Source organism: Schistocerca americana, chromosome 3 (assembly GCF_021461395.2).
Source record: "Schistocerca americana isolate TAMUIC-IGC-003095 chromosome 3, iqSchAmer2.1, whole genome shotgun sequence".
Lineage (NCBI taxonomy): Eukaryota > Metazoa > Arthropoda > Insecta > Orthoptera > Acrididae > Schistocerca > Schistocerca americana.
In genome coordinates, this window is record NC_060121.1 from 123,753,168 (window position 1) to 123,774,483 (window position 21,316).

Sequence of the window (21,316 nt, forward strand, 5' to 3'; positions counted from 1 at the left end):
CGCTCCCGGAGTCCAGCGGGCAACATTAAAATCTCCCCCGCTTTTGGCTCTCGAGGAAGAATGGGTTGTCATTCCTCCACAGTCATTCAGACACCTTACCGAAATTAGAGATGAATCTCTCATAAAGGCGAACGGGATGACACACCGTATATTAATGTCCACTAATAGATGTCCGAATACCTTTGATCAGATAGTGTACGTGGAATTTCCAGCGAATCAAAAATAAATTATGTATTGTAGGCTTTTCGACTTTAACTTCTTCAGAATAAAAAAAGAAATTTTTGCCTGAACCATCAATTCAAAACGTCAAACAGCATTACCTGCTGCGAAAACTGCGATAAATTCTTCATAAAAGCTGTTATAACATACTATTAGTGACATATTAGCATCATAATCTGGAATATATATCCGGATAATGTTTTATGCCTTAGTCGGCGATCTTGTAAATTACCTGTTTGTTCATGTTATTCTATATAACCTGTACTCAGATATATTTACTCAAACTGTGCAAAAAGTGTGAAGATGGTTCAAATAGCTCTGAGCACTATGCGACTGAACTTGTGAGGTCATCAGTCGCCTAGAACTTAGAACTAATTAAACCTAACTAACCTAAGGACATCACACACATCCATGCCCGAGGCAGGATTCCAACCTGCGACCGTAACGGTCGCTCGGCTCCAGACTGTAGCGCCTAGAACCGCACGGCCACTCCGGCCGGCAAAGAGTGTGAAAAACACCAGTAGGTGAATGATCCACGGACTGCACGTCACTGTATTCTCGTAAGAACTTCCTAATACCCTCACTCTTTCACCATCTCCTTCCATCACCCGATCCCGTCCTCATTCGGCCCAACGCCATTCATAGACCTCTAGGAAGGTTGAAACCTTTCTTTCTACTCTTTGGGTCACCTAGTACTTCATCTGTCTCCGCTAACCACGACTTACATCTGAGGCGATTAGTTAAAAAAAATCCTGAAGATTCAAGAGAGAGGCTCGGAGCTCCTAAGTGTTACATGTAGACGAGAAATGCAACTCTGTAAAAGCATGCACGACTAGAGGAAAGGTAGGAAAATTAAATGTACTTACAGAGAAAAGAGAAACAGCTATATAAATATCAAGAGCTCCGATAGCACGTCAGTATAAGCAAAGAAGGGAAAGGTGTTGAATATGTACAAGGAGTATACAGGGGAAATGAAATTCAAGGCAGTGTTACAGAAAGTAAACAGTAAGTAAACGAAGATGAGGTGGGAAAGAATTTGACAGAACAAAGTTAAAGCAAGCCACATGGAATAGACAAAATTCCCTCACGATTATCGAGATAGTTGGAAGACTCAACACTAACAGAACTGTTTCAATTGTATGCAATATGCGAGAGGGCGAAATACCCTCTGACTCCAAGAAGAAGGTACTAACTACTGCTGCAAAGAGGGAAAAAAGGAGGAAGATAGGATGGTAATCTCTCCAAAGCTCTTGCTGACAATTATCAATATTACTGAACCACCAGTTTAATAAGTCATGGTTGCAAAATTATTCACAGAAAAATGGAAAACTGGTATAATCCGATATCGAGGAATATCAGCTTGGGTTCTGGAGAAATGTAGATGCACAAGAGAACATACTGAACCAATAGCTTTTTTAGAAGATAGACTGAAGAAAGATAAACTTATATTTACAGCATTGTAGGTTTAGAGAAAGCTTTTGAGAGCGTTGGCTGGAATGCACTGTTTGAAACACTAAAAGTAGCAGGGGAAAAAGAAAGGGAACGACTTGTCAGAAACCTATATGCAGTTATGAGGGTAACAGACCTGAAAGGAAAGAGGAGAAAGAAAGGATTGTAACTTCTCCCAAGTGTTATATAGTTTTTACAATGAGCAAGCAGTAAATGAAAACAAGAAGAAATTTTTAAAGCGAATATATGGAGGAGAAATGCAAACGTTGTTGCTTGCTGATGACATTGTAATACTGTCACAGATGGCAAAGATCTTGGAAGAGCAGTTGAAGATGAATATCAGCCAAAAGTAAAACAAGGATTAAGGAATATAGTCGAATTAAATCAGGTAGGGCTGACTAGCAATGCCAAGACAAGCGTTTCTGAAAAAGATATATTGTTAACATAGTGAAAAATAAGCAGATAAGACAAGAAGACAACAGAAATTTTTGAAATATGGTGCTATAAAAGAATGTTGAAGATTAGACGGATGAGTCTGGTAACTAATGAAGAGGTACTGACTCGAAATGAGGAGAAAAGAAATTTAGGGCATAATTTGACTAACAGAAGGGATCGGTTGATAGGACATATCGTCATGTATCGCGGATTAGTCAAATTCGTAATGCTAGTGAGTGTAGGGGGTAAATTTGTAGAGGGTTTGAACACAGTAAACTCGTTGATATGACTGTAGGTTGCAGTAGTTGCCTAGAGGTGAAGACACACATACCGTGGACAGCTGCATCAAACCAGTTTTCAGACTGAAAGCAAAACAACAACGGGAACAACAACATATCACCAACACCACCACCACCGCGGCCGCTATCACTATCACCAACAACAGTAACAACAACGAAGATTAAACCATCTCTAGTTTGTTCCGTCCATTTTTTCTTTGATCGACCCATCTTCCTTCTTCCTGGTTTTGCCTTATACTTCAGCACTGGCTTAGTTATTCTGGTCTTTCATTCTTGTTACGTGCTCTTTCCATTTGTCCCTATAGATCATGTTCAGAACAATCGTTATGTTGTGGAACGCATCAATCGATCAAAAATGTCTGTTCAAAAATGGCTCTGAGCACTATGGGACCTAACATCTGAGGTCATCAGTCCCCTGGAACTTAGAACTACTTAAACCTAAGTAACCAAAGGACATGACACACATCCATGTCCGAGGCAGGATTCGAACCTGCGACCGTAGCGGTCGCGTGGTTCCAGACTGAAGCGCCTAGAGTCGCTCGGCCACAAAAGCCGGCAAAAATGTCTGTCTGTCTGTGTGTGTGTATATATTTGTGTAAATTATATGACCACTTGCTGGCCATCTAAAGATTTTAACTGATAATTTAATTTTATCAAAGAATTTCCCTGTAACTTAGAAGGAGATGTTGAGTAGAAAGGCTTTAATCTGAAGCTGAAAACGATTTTGCTATTTGTCAGAAATTTTATTTCCATGTAGCCATAGAAAAAGATTTTACAGTTCTGTACAACACTTCTTGCTGTTCCTAAGTTAAGTTTACTAGGAGGAAGCGCAGATCTTATTTTTTCTAGTATTTTATTTTGAATCTCTCTATTTCTATCAAACTGTAAAGAATTGAGGAAAGGTTAATGCAAAGCTTAACCATTATCAACAAATCCTTTAAATTATATACAATAAGCAAAGAATTTAAAAAAGCTAGGCGACAATATCAGTGTACATCTTATATCCAGAAGCAAGGAACATTTTCTCTTTGACATGATGATTTGTTTCCAACTGATTTCAGATCTAACTTAAAGAAAGTAGATGGACGAACTGCATTTACTGCCACAGAATATATTTTATGCTAAAATAATAATTTCACAAATATTTAAAAAAAATTAACATATGGTATTTATGTGCACGATTGTTGTAGATGTAAGTGATTTGTCAAACTTTTTCTTCACTAAACTGTATACCTGACAAAATTAAGATGTGAGGTACAGTATACACCTTTTTCATCGCCTTCATCTAAAAGAATGTCCAATGTTAAATCAAGCGATACCGGTCCACTCCTTATTCCAAAATATTAGAGAAACGCCCCTGCTGCAAGGAATCTTTTCCAGCTTTGTAGATTTCGTGCTCCTAAATTTTTATTCCTTGCCGTCATTGTCAACTTAGACAGGTGGACCGCGTTTGACCGTCTAGCCTACTGCTCGTCGTCGGACGCAACTGTCAGTTTGTGTTCCCAATAAAATTGCACAACGCGCTTCGGCACTCTGCCCGTCTGCCTTTGCAGTGAGATTATTCTGTACATCGGCGATTGCAATAAAAAAAATCCTGTCGTCTGTGCTCTAAGGTTGTAGCTCCGATAATGGACGCACTGGCTTCGGTCCTCTGTGAGCTTCTTTATCTCCGATCTGATCCTACAAGCAGTTTCTGGGGACATAAAGCTCATACACGGCTACTAGATGCTGCGATTACTGCACTTGCAGAAAATGTCTTAGATAAGATAGTATTAACTGCGACTGAAGACCTGAGGCCACAAAAAAGAGCGAAGAACTCGCGAGTAAGGGAAAAATGACGGTGTTAAGACGACACACTTTGAGCTTCGGGGACATATTCTTTCCAAGACGATTTGTGATTTCTTCCTTGAGCCAGATGAAATGAGACTGTTTGCAGTAACTGGATAAACGATAGTGTGTTGTAAGTCACGGTCAGGTGTGGCTAAACGGGCGTATACACGTTCAATATTTCTCGACAATTCTAGTTTGTCAAACCTTCAATATATTGAAGAGACTTCACACTATCAATCACATTGACAAACATTGTCAGCTGACAGCAAGGTTAAGATGTCGAACACCCAAAAGAAAGCATGTGTTACAGTTATATTAGCTATACCTTGCAAGCAACACAAGACTACGAAAAAGACGAAATGGGTCTGAGAATGTTTTCTTTTATTTTTTTTTATTTTTTTTAACGAGTGGCTGGCCACATGTTAATTTACTGACTGAAGTCAGAACCACGGATCCCAAAGATTTCCTAAATTATTTTCAGATGAGCCCTGCGTCGTACGTCGAGTTGGTACAAGATAAAATAGGAAAGCAAAACACGTTAGGATGGCAATCGCCGTCGACAAGAGATTAGGATCAACACAGAGATTTCTGACTACAGGCAGATCATGCTAATGCTCTAAGTCTAGTTCTTTAATATTAGCTAGCACAATTTAAAAAAAAAATTCTGGGGTAACTTGTGGATCAATTATACTTGACTGGCAATGACCTGTCCAGGCAATTAACGTAAAACAGATTTTTTACGTTTTGTGATAATTTGGTGAAACTGATGTGTCTTTCGCAGATATCTTCCCAGTCATTGGACATATATGACGTATTTTTCGAAATGGGGTGTTTTTCCGAACTGTTATGTAATACTCCAATCTATACAATATTTTCAATTTAATGAAGTAAGCAGAGTCACAGGGAACCGTCCGTTAACCACCCTAAAGTGGTATCACAATGACTGTATGCCTGTTAAAATTCTTTTCTGTTAAAAGAATCCTTAAATTTGAATCTGAGGTATGATACACACGACGGCGTATTGAAACATAACCAGTGAACACTAACGCCGCGTAGCTGGTTCCTAAAGCTCTGCCAATATCCCAATGGAGAATATTGTCTAGTCGTAAATACTTGACTCACGCGTCCAGTATGTATTGACAATACTGAGAATATTTTGAGATCCATCAATACAGCTTGTCAGTATTTCAGTCAAATGTCCCAGCTGGCTGGGAATGGGGCAGACGAAATCCTTACTGGAAAAATTTAGGAGGAAAATTTCAGTTCCAGCGTTAGGCTCATAACCAAATGAAAACCCCCGAAAACCTCGGCCGGAGTGGTGGGACTTTGACTGCTTTAATGTATAAAAATTGCAGTAGTTTAAAAGAAAATCGCCTTTTACGCGCTGCACATTAAGTTTTTTATTTAACTTGCGCACCCAGACGCGTTTGGTATTATTTACAAGGCATCCTCAGTGGGTATCCTGTAATATTAAACGAATTTTTCTTTTGCACACATAGATTATCGTTTGCACACTCAGTTTATAGATTTAAAACAGTTCATTGAAGCTTTTATAACACAATGGATTATTGTGAGCCAAAACTCTTTCTCTCATGTGGTAAACTTATTGAAATCTTGCAGTTTTCCTTGTGGTCACTCTCTGTTTCTGAAGTATAGGACTGTAACTGCCATTTAGTGTGTCTACTGTCTAGAGTGTCATTCGTTCCTGTAAGTGTTATCAACTTTATCAGTTTTTGCTTTCAACTGTTTTTTGTTTGACTATATTTGTGTTGATGTTAAGTTTTGTGTGTGTGTGTGTGTGTGTGTGTGGGCGCGCGCACACACGTTCGTGTATACTCTTATTATTTTGATTTTATTATTTGTTTATTTTTGTTTTTGAATTTTTGTCTTTTATTTATTTATGTAATTATTTTGTTTTTCTTTTTCATGTATATACTTAGGAGAGGAATGGGATATGTGATCATCTAGTGGGATTTCTGTCTATTATACGATCAGTCAATGTAAACAGTGAGTGATTGGTGATGTCCTGTAAGTACCTTTTCATTTTATTATAAAAACTTCAATGAACTGTTTAATATATCTAACCTATATATGCAAAATGTAGCCTATAGGCAATGTGCAAACAAAACAATCTTATCTTAAAGACTGTCAAATCCACATTTATAGCAAGCATAGATTTGGAACAGGCTTTTGACAATAATGATTAGAATACATTCTTCGGAATTAAGTTATCATGGATAAAATACAGGAAGTGAAAGATCGCCTACGACCCATACAAGAGCTAGATTGCATCTCTAAGAGTGGAAGATGGGAAATGCAGACGTTGGTTGAGATGGCAGTGACACAGGTTTGGACCCTATCCCCCAGGTTATTCAGTCACCACATAGAGCAAGCAGTAAAGAAACTGTGCTGTCGTCCGAAGAGCAGGGAGCCAAGTCAAGGGCGGTACCTCGCGCCGGAACCACAAGGAAACGTAAGTGTTGCCAGAAGCAGAGAGACGGTGGCACAGACACGCCCTGAAGAGTTTCCATGCGCCGCCGAATCTGCTCGCTTACTTACGTCAGAGCACAGAGCCGCTAAGTCTAGTCGGCAATCATCGCCGAAGATGACGGCATCGTCTCTCAAAAATGGCTCTGAGCACTATGGGACTTAACATCGGAGGTCATCAGTCCCCTAGAACTTAGAACTACTTAAAACCTAACTAATCTATAGACATCATACACATCCATGCCCAAGGCAAGATTCGAACCTGCGACCGTAGCAGCAGCGCGGTTCTAGACTGAAGCTCCTAGAACCGCTCGGCCACCGCGGCCGGCGGCATCGTCTCTCTACCGAGCCAGGAGTACTACATTTGTGTAAGACAGACCTCTTCATAAAAGGTTATCGTTGATTGCACTCTGTGAGAAGAGGCTAGAATCTTGTTCTGCATCAAGTGATATACTTGTATTAATGTTCAGCGACAGTAACAATTACTCATGACATTCTCGTGGACATGGATTGCAACAAATTTAAGTATTTCATCTTGTTTAAGTTGTAATTAAGAGATCTGATAGTTGATACGTTGCAGCAGCATCTCAGTCCCTCCAGGAGTAAAGCTAAGAACCCGCCATTGTGTGTGTTATTTCAGCCGGTACAAGCGGAACCAAACATAAATCTGGAAACGCGGTTATAGAAGAAATAAAAACTTTAAGGTTCAAGATCAATCGAGAATCAATAATGTATTGAAAAAAGGTCATAAGATGACATCAACAAAATTAAAACAAGGTAACGGAACAAAGTCGAATTAAATCAGGTGATGCTGGGGGAATTAGATTAGAAAATGAAACACTAACAATGGTTGATGAGTTGCTTTTTACTTAGAAGAACAACTATCGATGGCCGAAATAACGAGGGTATACATGGCGAACATTAGTAAAACTGACGAACTGCAGGGACGGATTCCTGACAGGCAATGGAGAAAAAAGGTTCTATGAATATGTGTGTGGAAATGCATCGTTTCCACAGTAGACGGCCCTGACGAATGGAAGTTCCTCTGCCCATGTGTTCGTTGTGTGTTACAGACTGTGTGACTGATAAAGCGTACTATAAGCAGGAGAATGGATACATTACATAACAACTTGTTCCATAGAGCACATATATGACGTTTTGTAATCATATATACTGTACCGTAATACTATTTCATATCTAAAAATTCATCTATCGAATATATATATATATATTACTACTTCATATCTAAAAATTCATCTATTGAGTAGAAGGAGTTGTCATTCAGAAATTCTTTTAATTTATTTTTAAATATTGGTTGGCTCTCTGTCAGACTTTTAATGCTATTTGGCAAATGACTAAATATTTTTGTGGAAGCATAATTCACTCCTTTCCGTGCCAAAGTCAGATTTAACCCAGAATAGTGAATATCATCCTTTCTTCTTGTGTTGTAGCTGTGCACTTCGCTATTATTTTTGAAGTGGGATTGGTTATTAATAACAAGTTGCCTAAGTGAATATATGTATTGTGAAGGTACTGTGAATAGCCTGAGTTTCTTAAATAAATGTATGCAAGGTGATCTTGGGTGGGATCCAGCTATTATTCTGATTATACACTTTTGTGCAATGAATATTTTTTCTCTTTATGTTGAATTACCCCAAAATATGATGCCATATGAAAGCAGTGAATGAAAATAGACATATTAGGCTAATTTACTGATATAACTCTAATAGCATAAGTATGTGAACCTAACAACTGCAGCAGATCATCAAGGCATTTCTTCCAATTCAATTTCGCATCAATGCACACACCAAGAAATTTCAAATGTTCCGCCTTAGCAATAGACTTCTATTTAAGTCTATATTTATCAATGGTGATATGACATTTACTGTACCAACCTGTATGTACTGCATTTTCTCAAAGATGCAGAGAACCACTTAATAATTATCTGAAAGACATTATTTACAATTTCATCAGCTAATTCTTGTTTTTTGGGTGTGATTGCAACACTTGTATCATTAGTAAAAAGAACTATCTTTGCATCTTCATGAATATAGAATGGCAAGTCGTTAATATACACCAAGAACAATAAGGGGCCCAAGACTGAACCCTGTGGGACACCATTCTTGATACCTCCCTAGTTAGAGGACTCTGGTGGTTTTTGCAGACTATCTGTATTGTTAATTTCAACCTTCTGCATTCTTTCAGTTAAGTATGAATTAAACCATTTGTGCACTGTCCCACTCATACCACAATATTTAAGCTTATCTAGAAGAAATTCATGATTCACATAGTCAAAAGCCTTTGAGAGATCACAAAATATCCCAATGAGTGACATTTACTTATTTAGAGCATTTATTATTTGATCAGTGAAAGCACCTTCATGAATATAGAGTGGTAAGTCATTAACATATATTAAGAACAATATGGGACCCAACACAGAACCCTATGGGGCACCATTCTTGATAACTCCCCAGTTAGAGGACTCTGCTGAGTTTTGCAGACTAGTTGTACTATCAATTTCAACCTTCTGCATTCTTCCAGTTAAATATGAAGTAAACCATTTCTGCACTGTTCCACTCATACCACAATACGTAAGCTTATCTAGAAGAATTTCGTGATTGACACACACAAAAGCCTTTGAGAGATCACAAAATATCCCAATGGGCGATGTTTGGTTATTTACAGCATTTAATATTTCATCAGTGAAAGTATATAAAGCATTTCCTGTTGAAAAGTCTTTCTGAAAACGAATCTGACATTTTCTTAGTACTTCATTTTTCAATTATGTGAAGATACTCTTTAGTACATTACTTTTTCAAGAATTTCGGGTAAAACTGTCAGAATTGAGAATGGACGGTAGTTGTTAGCATCAGACCTATCCACTTTCTTATGCAATGGTTTAACAATAGCATATTTCAGTCTATCTGGAAAAATGGACTGTTTCAGTGAGGTACTACGTATGTACCTGAGAATTCTGCTTGTCTGCTGGGAACAAGCTTTTAGTACTCTGTTGCAAATGGCATCAATTCCACGTAAACTTTTACTTTTGAGTGAATTTATTATCTACCTAATTTCATTAGGAGAGGTGGATTGAATTTCAGTTTTGTGAAATTGCATAATCGTACTTTGTCTTTTCTGAAGGTAAGATTTCTGGAGTGTCGCCTTGTACAGAAGTGAAAAAGGGATGATAAAAAGTTCAGACTATACAGGAGTAGAAGCTTTTGGTATTAGTACTACAGAAGAATGTCGTGGATCAGATAAGTTTATTGAATAACTAATGAATAGGTATGGAATGAAACTGTGCCTGAAAAAAACTATGGCGTAATTGCCTAAAAGAAGCGATCCTTCATGCATCAAGGAATCATCAGTTTGGCAATCGAGAGAAGATTAGAGGATATAAATGTGTATAGGGAAACCAAGGTTCAAATGAATTTAGTTGCAGTTACGAGGTTTGCACAGGAAAGACTGCATCAGATCAGTTTTATGACTGAAGAACGCATGAAGAACATCAGTCTATGTACGAAGGTAAGTCAATTATCATCCATAATTTAGTTATATTTTTGTTTATTTAGGTAGTACTGTCATTTTAATTTGATAACGCATTGTTTGTTTATTTGTTGTTATATGTTAGCAATTTTCAAGCTGCTATGTTAGTTTCGTTGTCGCTGCCGTGCTGTTAATCATGGCTGCCCCGCTGTCTATTTGCACCAAAGAATCCAGTGATCCATTTTTGTGGTCGGAAGGCGTATCAGGGGCCGAAATTCATCGAAGACTTTCGGTACAGTCAGGGAACAGTGTTTTGACACAATGGAGTGTCTACGAATGGACTGAAAAATTCCGAAATGGTTGCACAAGTATTGCGGACGATAAAGGAGCCGGACGACCGTTTACCAACATTGAACGTTCAAGTGAAATGATTCTCTTAGACAGACGGTTAACTATTGACGAAGTGGCACATCGTCTGCAAATTAGCCACGGTTCTGCCAACGAAATCAGCCACAACGGACTTGGGATTCATAAAGTTTGTGGAAGATGGGTCCCAAAACAACTCATACAGTTGCATAAACAAACGCGCTTGGACATCTGCTAAAAACATTTGTATCGCTATGGTAACGAAGGGGTCAATTTCTTAGACAGTACCATTACTGGTGACGAAACATGGATCCATCATTACGAGCCGGAGAGTAAACGGCAGAGTATGGAACGGAAACATCCAAATTCACCGTGCAAGAAAAAGTTCCAAGACCCAACCGTCTGCAGGAAAACTGACGCTTACGGTTTTTTGGGACGCACAAGGTCCAGTACTGGAACATTATGGGGAAAGGGGCACAACAATAAACAGTGTACGCTACAGTGAGATGCTTACTGCCAGGCTAAAGCCTGCAATCCGAAGCAAACGCCGAGGATTGCTGTCAAAAGGTGTTGTGTTGTTGCACGATAATGCCCGTCGGCATACTGCTGCCCACACTGCTGAAACGCTCCAGAAATTCAAATTTGAAGTGCTGTATCATCCTCCATATAGTCCCAATTTTGCCCCTTCTGACTATCACTTGTTTGGTCCACTCAAACAGGCATTAAGGGGCCGTCGATTTGCCTCGGACGAAGCAGTGAAAGAAGCGGTGCATTCCTGGCTCGCAGCTCAACCGAGAACATTCTTTTATGAGGGTATCAGGAAGCTTGTACCACGATGGACCAAGTGCGTTGAAATCCAAGGAGACTATGTCGAAAAATTATGTTCTTATAAGTTTCTTATTTGATTACAATAAAATTTTATAACTACTTTGCGGATAATAATTGACTTACCCTCGTATTTCAAAACCAATATGTGAAGATCTGTAGCCCACTCCCGACGATATGAGGCGAGGTGGTTGCAACAAAAGTCAAGGAAAGAACCAAATTTAAGGCATCTGCACTAGTCTGGCTGGTTGTAACTACTGTGTGGGATATTGAGTAAACAAGAGGAGAGACCGCTAGAAAAATAATGAGCCACTCCATTTCAGTAAATAGGCACAGTTCTCTAAGGTTTTTAGGGCTCGTTCTCTTCGTCAGTTACGACTTATACTGAAATCGAGCGAAGGCGGTCGGCATGCAGTTCAGTAAAATTCCGTAATATGTCCAGTAAACACAGAGCAAACTTGTATCGCACGTCGGTGTTTGCAAAATCAATGTTGGTTTCTACAAAGAAGATTTTCGGTCTGCAAAAACGAACATAAAATTTTTCCATAATTCTACGGCATACTAATGTGACAGTTTTAGTTCCATAGAACTGCGCATCTGTGCGATTAACCTTCGTGAAAGTGGGAATGCCCTGTCCTTTTTTCCAGTAGTTTGGAAGCTTCGATACGCCAGCCACATCTGGTAATGCAGATGCGAGGGGAGCAGGTGCGTCGGGTTTTGTTAGCAGACTCTCTCAGAGTGTGAGGAATACAGTCTTTATACTCTGGGTGGAGGGTGTCGTAGGTCTACAAGTTTTGCTCCAGAACTGCGGTGTGGCAGTATTTCGAACAATGCGCAGAGCAAATATTTGTTGGGTGGGCGTTGAACTCTGGGGAGAAAATCAATGACATAGCCGCAGAAGGGTACGGAGAACACGCAAAAACCCACGGCAAGCAGACGGGCACTTTATCCGGTCTGTATATTTCTGATCACGTAACTGCGCTTAGAAGAGGGGTGAAGAAATATTCACGAAATGCATGAAACTGGCTGAGTGGAACAGATATTCTTCATATTAATGGCTGTTAACAAATATAATACAAAAGTAACAAATGGTTCAAATGGCTCTGAGCACTATGGGACTCAACATCTTAGGTCATAAGTCCCCTAGAACTTAGAACTACTTAAACCTAACTAACCTAAGGACATCACACACACCCATGCCCGAGGCAGGATTCGAACCTGCGACCGTAGCAGTCCCACGGTTCCGGACTGCAGCGCCAGAACCGCTAGACCACACAAAAGTAACACTTCATTTAAATGAAGTACACTATCCACCTTGGTATGTACCGAGAGAGTTTTTTGTCTATTAGTTTAATACCTCCCTGCGGAGTACACGTATCCGCAGGCAGAAGCGATGTTCTCGTTGTTTACAAAGTGACGATTTGCAGCAAGACAAAGTGCATTTGTATTATTAGGAACTGTCGTAACAGTAATGAGAAACTTTCCAACTCAATTTACCATGCGCGAATCACATAGAAACTATATATCGCTTCGTTAAAGCTGTTAGGATCCACTAGAAAATTATAGCCTAAAAAACTCTCGTTCGCTCGCAGCGATCGGGAAGGCAGTGGGGAGAATAAATGAAGGAAGTTATGTATGTTCCTCCTTTGCAACAACAAAGTTTACAACTTATATAACCGCGTATTTTACGCAGTGACGCAAATAGCCATATTTCTTGGTGGAAATAAAATAAATCTATGAGAGTAAGAAGACAAATATTACATGCAGTGTAACTTTTGGAAAATGCTAAAAATGTGTATCTTATAAGCTAATACTCTGAAGCGCAATTTTACAATTACGAAGTTAATTCAACTATCACAAGTTTACAATTACAAAGTTAATCCAACTAACCAAAGAAACCCATAGTGGTACTGCAATATTGCACAAATTCTTTACATGAAGCAGATGGAGACATGTTGGAATCTTTTTCTTTCATGAGCTCAGCTGAATGAACATGTTCAACAACAAAAATATCAGCAGAGAATCATAATAGTGGTGGTTCAAATTTATTAATAGGGCCGACAGGGAATATAGCTATTATTTTACATGTTCTTACGTTACACAAACATTATTAAAATAGCTGTTCGAATAGCTCAAAGCACTAGTAGCAAGACTGTCAGAAAAAAGAATTGCAGAATTGCAGACATATTAGTCACTTCTTCCCCTTTTATAGCTATCACTGAAAAATCTACCAATAAAGTCACGACAAATGGCAATAACCCTTCCCTTATTGGGTACAGAGAAAATGAATACATTTTCTGACTTGGAAAATTTGTTTGTATCAATTCTTATGTGGTTTTCTTAAAGAAATTTTGCCACCGAATCTTGAATTTAGATACGCCCTGCATGAGTATGTGCTATCCTTCAAACGCCGGTGATGTCTTTTGGTTTTACGTATCAGTTCGTTGTATTGATTTGGTGAATATACTCGATCAAGGCGGGGTAAAACTTCGTTTATTACAGCTAGATCACGATCGCTTCGGAGGAAACTGTGACTCCGAATCGAAAAATAAACCGGCCGGAAATAGTCAGAGAGCTGTGTCGGGATACAGGATCATTACATGACTATCGAGACCAAGAAGGAAAACGTTCCAGGGAACTCTTCGCGACTGCCAGTCCAAAATGTATCGGAAACTTTTCTTTTGTTAACTGATAATAATTCTGTGTGGCTCAGTGGCTGGGTGTAAGCCTTTCTATTAGACGCCACTTCGGCGACTTGTCGGTCCCTAATCTACCCCGGTTACGCAACTGGGGAAAGGGGATCTGGTAGTGACTTCTCATACAGTTCAGAGGTGAAGGTTAGATTGAGAGCAGACTGAAAATTTCCGTGGTCCCACCAGGATATGATCCTGCAATGTTACGTTTTCCAGGCATGCACTGTATCACTACACCTGGCTCGACAACTCAGAAGCTGTATTTACCTTTCGGGGTGTCACTGCTATTTCAGTTAAAATTAAAAAATAATAAAATAAATATTAAAAATGTGGAATCTTTTCCTTCGTAACCTCACTGATTCAAATATTGTATGTATGTATGTATTAAACCGGGGATCTAGAAACGAGGGAGAGGCTTCGTCCCGCCTAATCCTCGGTGGTTCACAACCCCACAACAGGCCACAGCAGTCCACCCGCCCCACCGCCGCCCCACATCGAACCCAAGGTTATTGTGCAGTTCGGCCCTCAGTGGACTCCCGGGGAATGTCTCTTACCAGACCAGTGTGACCCCAAATGCTTGCGTGGTTGAATAATTATGGTGTGGGCGTCCGAGGAAACGATGTTTGCGCAGCAATCGCCGACACAGTGTAGCTGAGGCACAATAAGGGGAACCAGCCCGCATTCTCAGAGGTAGATGGAAAACCCCGTTAAAAACCATCTACAGGCTGGCCGGCACACCGGACCTCGACACCAATCCGCCGGGCGGATTCGTGTCGGGGACCGGCACGCCTTCCCGCTCGGGAAGCAGCACCTAAGACTGCGCCGCTAGCCGGACGGGAAAATATTGTATAGTTTTATGCCATTTTAACAGGGTACTCGTATGCTAAATACAGATAAGCAATAACAATGTTTCTGATTGTGAATATAAGAACTCCACAGACAGACAGGAAACTTATTGAAAACAAATTTATTAAGTATTTTATCACTGTATATCACTGTGGACTGTATCATTTCAATTAAGAAAGTATCAGTTTTATTTTATAGACATTCTTTTTTAACCAACTTGTGTGTTATTTCTGGAACTGCAGAAGCATTGTTTGTTCTACGATAATCATCCCTTTCTTGTAAAAAATGGTTCAAATAGCTTTGAGCACTATGGCACATCTGAGGTCATCAGTCCCCTAGACGTAGTACTACTTAAACCTAACTAACCTAAGGACATCACACACATCCATGCCCGAGGCAGGATTCGAACCTGCGACCGTAGTACCAGCGCGGTTCCGGACTGAAGCGCCTAGAACCACTCGGCCACAGCGGCCGGCCCTTTCCCGTAAATCAGCCTTTCATGAGCTTGCTTTCTGATGATGCTTTTTTGTTAAAAAACGTAATACCTGTTCTGTAGAAACGGCTGACAGATTTTGCTGGTATTAACACGTTTAAAAATGGTTCAAATGGCTCTGAGCACTATGCGACTTAACTTCTGAGGTCATCAGTCGCCTAGAACTTAGAACTAATTAAACGTAACTAACCTAAGGACATCACACACATCCATGCCCGAGGCAGGATTCGAACCTGCGACCGTAGTGGTCACGCGGTTCCAGACTGAAGCGCCTTTAACCGCACGGCCACACCGGCCGGCAACACGTTTAAAGACAGCTACTTTCTAGTTCATTGTAACGTACAGAACGCTCATTTGCAAGACAGGAAAGCGATTCAGAACTACGTGGACCGCAGAGTTGGGACACTGACTAGACGCGGTGGAACTGTCTGGTGGATTTCCACATTCCTTCAAAAAAATGGTTCAAATGGCTCTGAGCACTATGGGACTTAACATCTATGGTCATCAGTCCCCTAGAACTTAGAACTACTTAAACCTAACTACCCTAAGGACATCACACACATCCATGCCCGAGGCAGGATTCGAACCTGCGGCGGTAGCAGTGGCGCGGCTCCGGACTGAGCGCCTAGAACCGCTAGACCACCGCGGCCGGCCACATTCCTTCATTCCGAATTCTACCCTGTTCTCCGTCTATAATACACAACCAGTTTAAAAAGATAGAAATAGAGCAAGCAGTGCGTACACGAGTTGCAAACTGCTGTCACACACAGCAATCTTCTCATTAGACGTAGATGAAATCGTGAAGACACCGATCATGTTTATCAACTAAAATGAATACGACAGTCATGAAAAGCAAAGTATGATAAAGTCAAGGCTCCAAAATTAAAGTAAGAAAATCTTATGGAGCGAGGAATAGTTTAAGGCATCTTCCGTGTCGTCGTGTACGACGGCATTTGCTGTCATAATACTGAGAATGTGGCGAACAAACTGTGACTGATGTGTATCCAGTAAGACATTCCAGGTGTTGCACGTCAAATACCGGATTCGACAGTGGAACTCCAGATAAAAATAACCGGGTGGGAACATATTTCCATTCATCAGAAAAGCTCTGTTTGATGCACACTTCGTGCATACAGGGTTACACAGTAGGAAAGGTACATGCTTTGAGGGCCGATACTACTAGTGATTCTCAACAAAAAACTTATATCGATATACGCCCTATTCCGAACGGTTTTCGAGACAGAACACATTTAACGTACATTGATACTTATTTTCTGTATTACCCAAACATTTATCTGTTCACAACGCACTACAGTACTGAAGAAGAAGTCGAGACGAATAGTTTGATACAGGACACATATGGTCTATCAAGCCTCAGATTTCCTCAAACTGGCCAACAAAAACTATGCTACAGTGCATGAGCATCGCGCGAGATTCTCAATATTCTCGCGCTCCCTTCGCGCAAACCATTAGCCCTGGAGAAGAATGAATAGGAATTTTTCTTTAGGAAATTTAATGTAGTTTAATATTGTATTGCGTCACGTTTTTGCTAGAGAGTACGGTTTTAAAGCCATTCAAGAAAAACGTACAAAGGTGATATTAAATGTGTTCCATCCCGGAAACCATTCGGAATAGGTCATATGGAAATTTTTGTTCAGAATCATTAATATCATTGCCTCTCAACGCACATACCTTTCCGCCTGACTCACCCTGTATAATGAAGATGTGGAAAGACGGAATGCAGGCCGCGTCGGTCGTATGCTCCGGTTCTCGACTTCTGGCATTCAGTATTGTTAATGATTTTCCCGTTGGAAAATGTGTCTTTTCTGCGTTGATTTCAAAAGAGAGTAAAGAGAAAGTTCGTTGTATTAGAACTGGGTAGGTATCGTTACAGCTTATTTTCTATCGGTATGTAACATCAGGAGGGGCGTGCCTCTTTATCTAAGAATTTTTTAATCAACACTAGGGAGAGGTATAATGAAGAAAGAAATGGGACAGGGTTGTAACCTATCGTCTGCGTTATTCAATGTGTGCACATAACAATGAACCTAAAGAGACATTTCGAAAAGGAGTTAAATTTCAGACAAAAGAAATAAAAAAACCGTGAAGGTTTGCCCATGACAGTGTAATTCTGTCAGAGGCGGCAAAGTACCTGGAAGAACAGCTGAATGGAATGTATAGCACCGTGAAAAGAGATTACAAGACAAAAATCAACGAAATTAAGGCAATGATAATAAAGTGTAGTAGAATTAGATCAAGCGGTGCTGACGAAATTATGCTACGAACTAAGAAACTAAAAGTAGTAAACGAGTTTTGTTTTTTGGGCAGTAAAGTAACTGATGATGGCTGAAGTCTTAAGGGTATTAATTACGGAATAACAATAGTAGGTCAAGCCTTTATGAAAAAGAAAGGAAGCCTTTTCTGAAAGTATTTGTTGGGAGTGTAGTCTTATATAGTATTGAAATGTGGACGATAAAATCCGTATTATAAGAGAACAGAAGCTTTTGAAATATGTTATAGAGAAGAATACTGAAGATCATATACAGGGTGTTACAAAAAGGTACGGCCAAACTTTCAGGAAACATTCCTCACACACAAAGAAAGAAAATATGTTATGTGGAGATGTGTCCGGAAACGCTTACTTTCTATGTTAGAGCTCATTTTATTACTTCTCTTCAAATCACATTAATCATGGAATGGAAACACACAGCAACAGAACGTACCAGCGTGACTTCAAACACTTTGTTACAGGAAATGTTCTAAATGTCCTCCGTTAGCGAGGATACATGCATCCACCCTCCGTCGCATGGAATCCCTGATGCGCTGATGCAGCCCTGGAGAAGTGCGTATTGTATCACAGCCGTCCACAATACGAGCACGAAGAGTCTCTATATTTGGTACCGGGGTTGCGTAGACAAGAGCTTTCAAATGCCCCCATAAATGAAAGTCAAGAGGGTTGAGGTCAGGAGAGCGTGGAGGCCATGGAATTGGTCCGCCTCTACCAATCCATCGGTCAGCAAATCTGTTTTTGAGAAGCGTACGAACAATTCGACGGAAATGTGCAGGAGCTCCATCGTGCATGAACCACATGTTGTGTCGTACTTGTAAAGGCACACGTTCTAGCACCACAGGTAGAGTATCCCGTATGAAATCATGATAACGTGCTCCATTGAGCGTAGGTGGAAGAACATGGGGCCCAATCAAGACATCACCAACAATACCTGCCCAAACGTTCACAGAAAATCTGTGTTGATGACGTGGTTGGACAATTCAACATTACCTTCCTTCAATTGGGCCAACTGGCGGTGAATCGAGGAAGTACAGCACATACTGACGAAACTAAAATGAGCTCTAACATGAAAATTAAGTGTTTCCGGACACATGTCCACATAACATCTTTTCTTTATTTGTGTGTGAGGAATGTTTCCTGAAAGTTTGGCCGTACCTTTTTGTAACACCCTGTAGACAGACTGAACAACAAATGTGGAGGTACTGAATCGAACTGGGCGGAAAAAAAATTCGTGGCACAAGTCGACTGAAAGAAGGCGTCGGTTGATATTACATTTATTGAGGCATCAAGTGATCGTCAGCCTGGTAACGAAGGGGAAGCGTTTCGGGAAAAAAATTGTAGATGGGGACCAGTGCTCGATCACAGTAAGCAAGTTGAAGTGGATGTAGGTAGCAGTACCTATGCAGAGATAAAGAGGCTTGCACAGAACAGAACAGTGTGGATAGCTGTTGCATCAAACCAGTCTCCGGACTAGCGACTATAACGAGAACAACAACAAACAAGTCTCCCTTTGGTCGTGTGAACGGGGGAACCAGTCTGTGAGGGTCGCCGTGTTACACGTGCCAGTCTCCGAGGTGTTCTCTCGCCTCGCCTTCGTGAAATTAGAGTCGGGCGTCCGAGATGTCACCGGTCAGTGTGGATGACCACGGCGGGGCGGGGCGGCCCGCAGTAGAGCGCTGGCGGCTGCTCTGCTACTGTCTGCCACCACACAGCACAGCTGCCATTATTTTCTTCACGTGAAGAAGTCTTCCTCGTAGCTTCTTTATCGATCGGCACCATCACTGACACCAGCCGTGATTATCGCGTAATTTCCACAATGAAACTTCTAAACTGAACTCTGCAAATAAAAAATTAGTCAGAGGCAACCAATAAGGAAACATTACGCCAAAATTATTCCATACATTTACCAGATATGGAAATGTAAATATCTACGCCAAAAATATTCCATAAGTGTATCAGATACGGAAATGTACGTACCTGCGCCAAAAATATTCCGTAAGTGTACTTGATACGAAAGTGTATAAAGCCATGAACATTATGCTTCGTCTTAAACCTTATTCTAGGATTCTTATACTAGACGGTAATTATTTAGGTCAATTCTACTGGTCTTTCTGCAGATAGATGCTGCGTGTACAGTCTTCCAGTCGGTCTGTGAAAACTCGTTTCGAACCGGAGTCTGACCTTTTCAACTGATTGCACAATTGTTTCTTCCTCAGGTCTACAATGTACCGTGCCTTTTAACCTTTTGTGTGACTGCCGCTATTTACCCTTTTTCTGCTATATTTCAATGTCCCTACACTTCATCATAAATGCTAATTAAATTTCAATTGTTTTAAGGCGTCGTCCTTCTTCAGCAAGTCTAACTAATGGTACCAGATGTGTACGTTCTTTAAATGGCCTACACATATAAATTAATATTCACGCCGTCTCTGTACGGCAAAGATATCGTAGGGATGTATGACTATATCTACGCTGACAGAAACTTGAAGAACAAAAACAGTAATTATTTCATATAGCACATTTTTTCTATTTTTAGCGATCTCGGTGTCTGTCGGTCTCCTGAGTTGGTGTGAGAAAGATCCATGTAATTGAATCTCAGTATTTTGCTAGGTAAAAGTTCTAATATTCGGAAGACGCAAATTTTCATTCTGCTACTGAGTTGCGTCCTAATTTCCTTCTCCCGATGCGACGAGAACATGCACTTTTAAAAGGACACATTCGGAGACGAAGTTATTTACGAAGAGAGAATAGCCGCCGTACCCACGCCGGCATTGTTGTACATCACTGAGGAGAAAATGTAAACTACCAACCCGCAAACTACGAGATCAACATTTATCTAATGTTTTAGAACGCATCTATGCTTGCGCGCGTTTCTGGACAGACAATTTATGGTGCGGCTTACATATAATTCCTGCATATATCTCTCTCCCCAATCAATTCTTTGTGTTATTTCTGCCGGCCCTTCTGCAGATAGATTCAGCATGTCTCCCTGTGAAAACAAGTTTGAAGAATAAGTCTGACTTTTCAACTCACCGCACAGTTGTGTCTTCCTCAGGTCCACAATATACAATGCCTTTTAATATTTTACACAACTGCCGCTATCCACCCTCTTTTGCCATCTTTCACTGTCGCTGTACTTCATCATAAATGCTAATTAAATTCCAACTGTTTTAATGCATCGCGTATCTTCAACAAGTCTAACTAATCATTCAAAATTCTGCCAGATAGGGTAACACATCCATAACTGCTGGAAAAGGAAAGTATGACACCTCTACATAATCACCGAAAAAGTGCCAGATGTATTCTGTTGTCCAGAGGTGTGCATCCTCGCTGATAGCGCCAGCAGAACAATTTATCTACGCCATCCAATGTGAAGCTCACCATCCCGCTTGCCATTTGTCTGGAGGGTGTGACGTGTCGAATGTATGACAAAATATTCGTGTGCCCACAACTGTACGCAAAAATCAGTCGGATAAGCACCATCTGTTGACAAGGGTCGCGGGATCGAGACAATATCCAGCACGCATTTTGTTTCAGTATATGGGATTGATTACTGTAATATGCCAACATTTAGAAAAGTTATGAATTTCGGATACTC

At 40.4% G+C, this 21,316-nt stretch overlaps 1 protein-coding gene across 1 annotated transcript in view; it reads right to left on the minus strand.

Annotated features, from left to right (window-relative positions):
- LOC124607257 (tubulin polymerization-promoting protein homolog) overlaps positions 1 to 21,316 on the minus strand; it is a 126,937-nt gene that overhangs the window by 52,017 nt on the left and 53,604 nt on the right. The gene's annotated exons all lie outside the window — the stretch shown is intronic.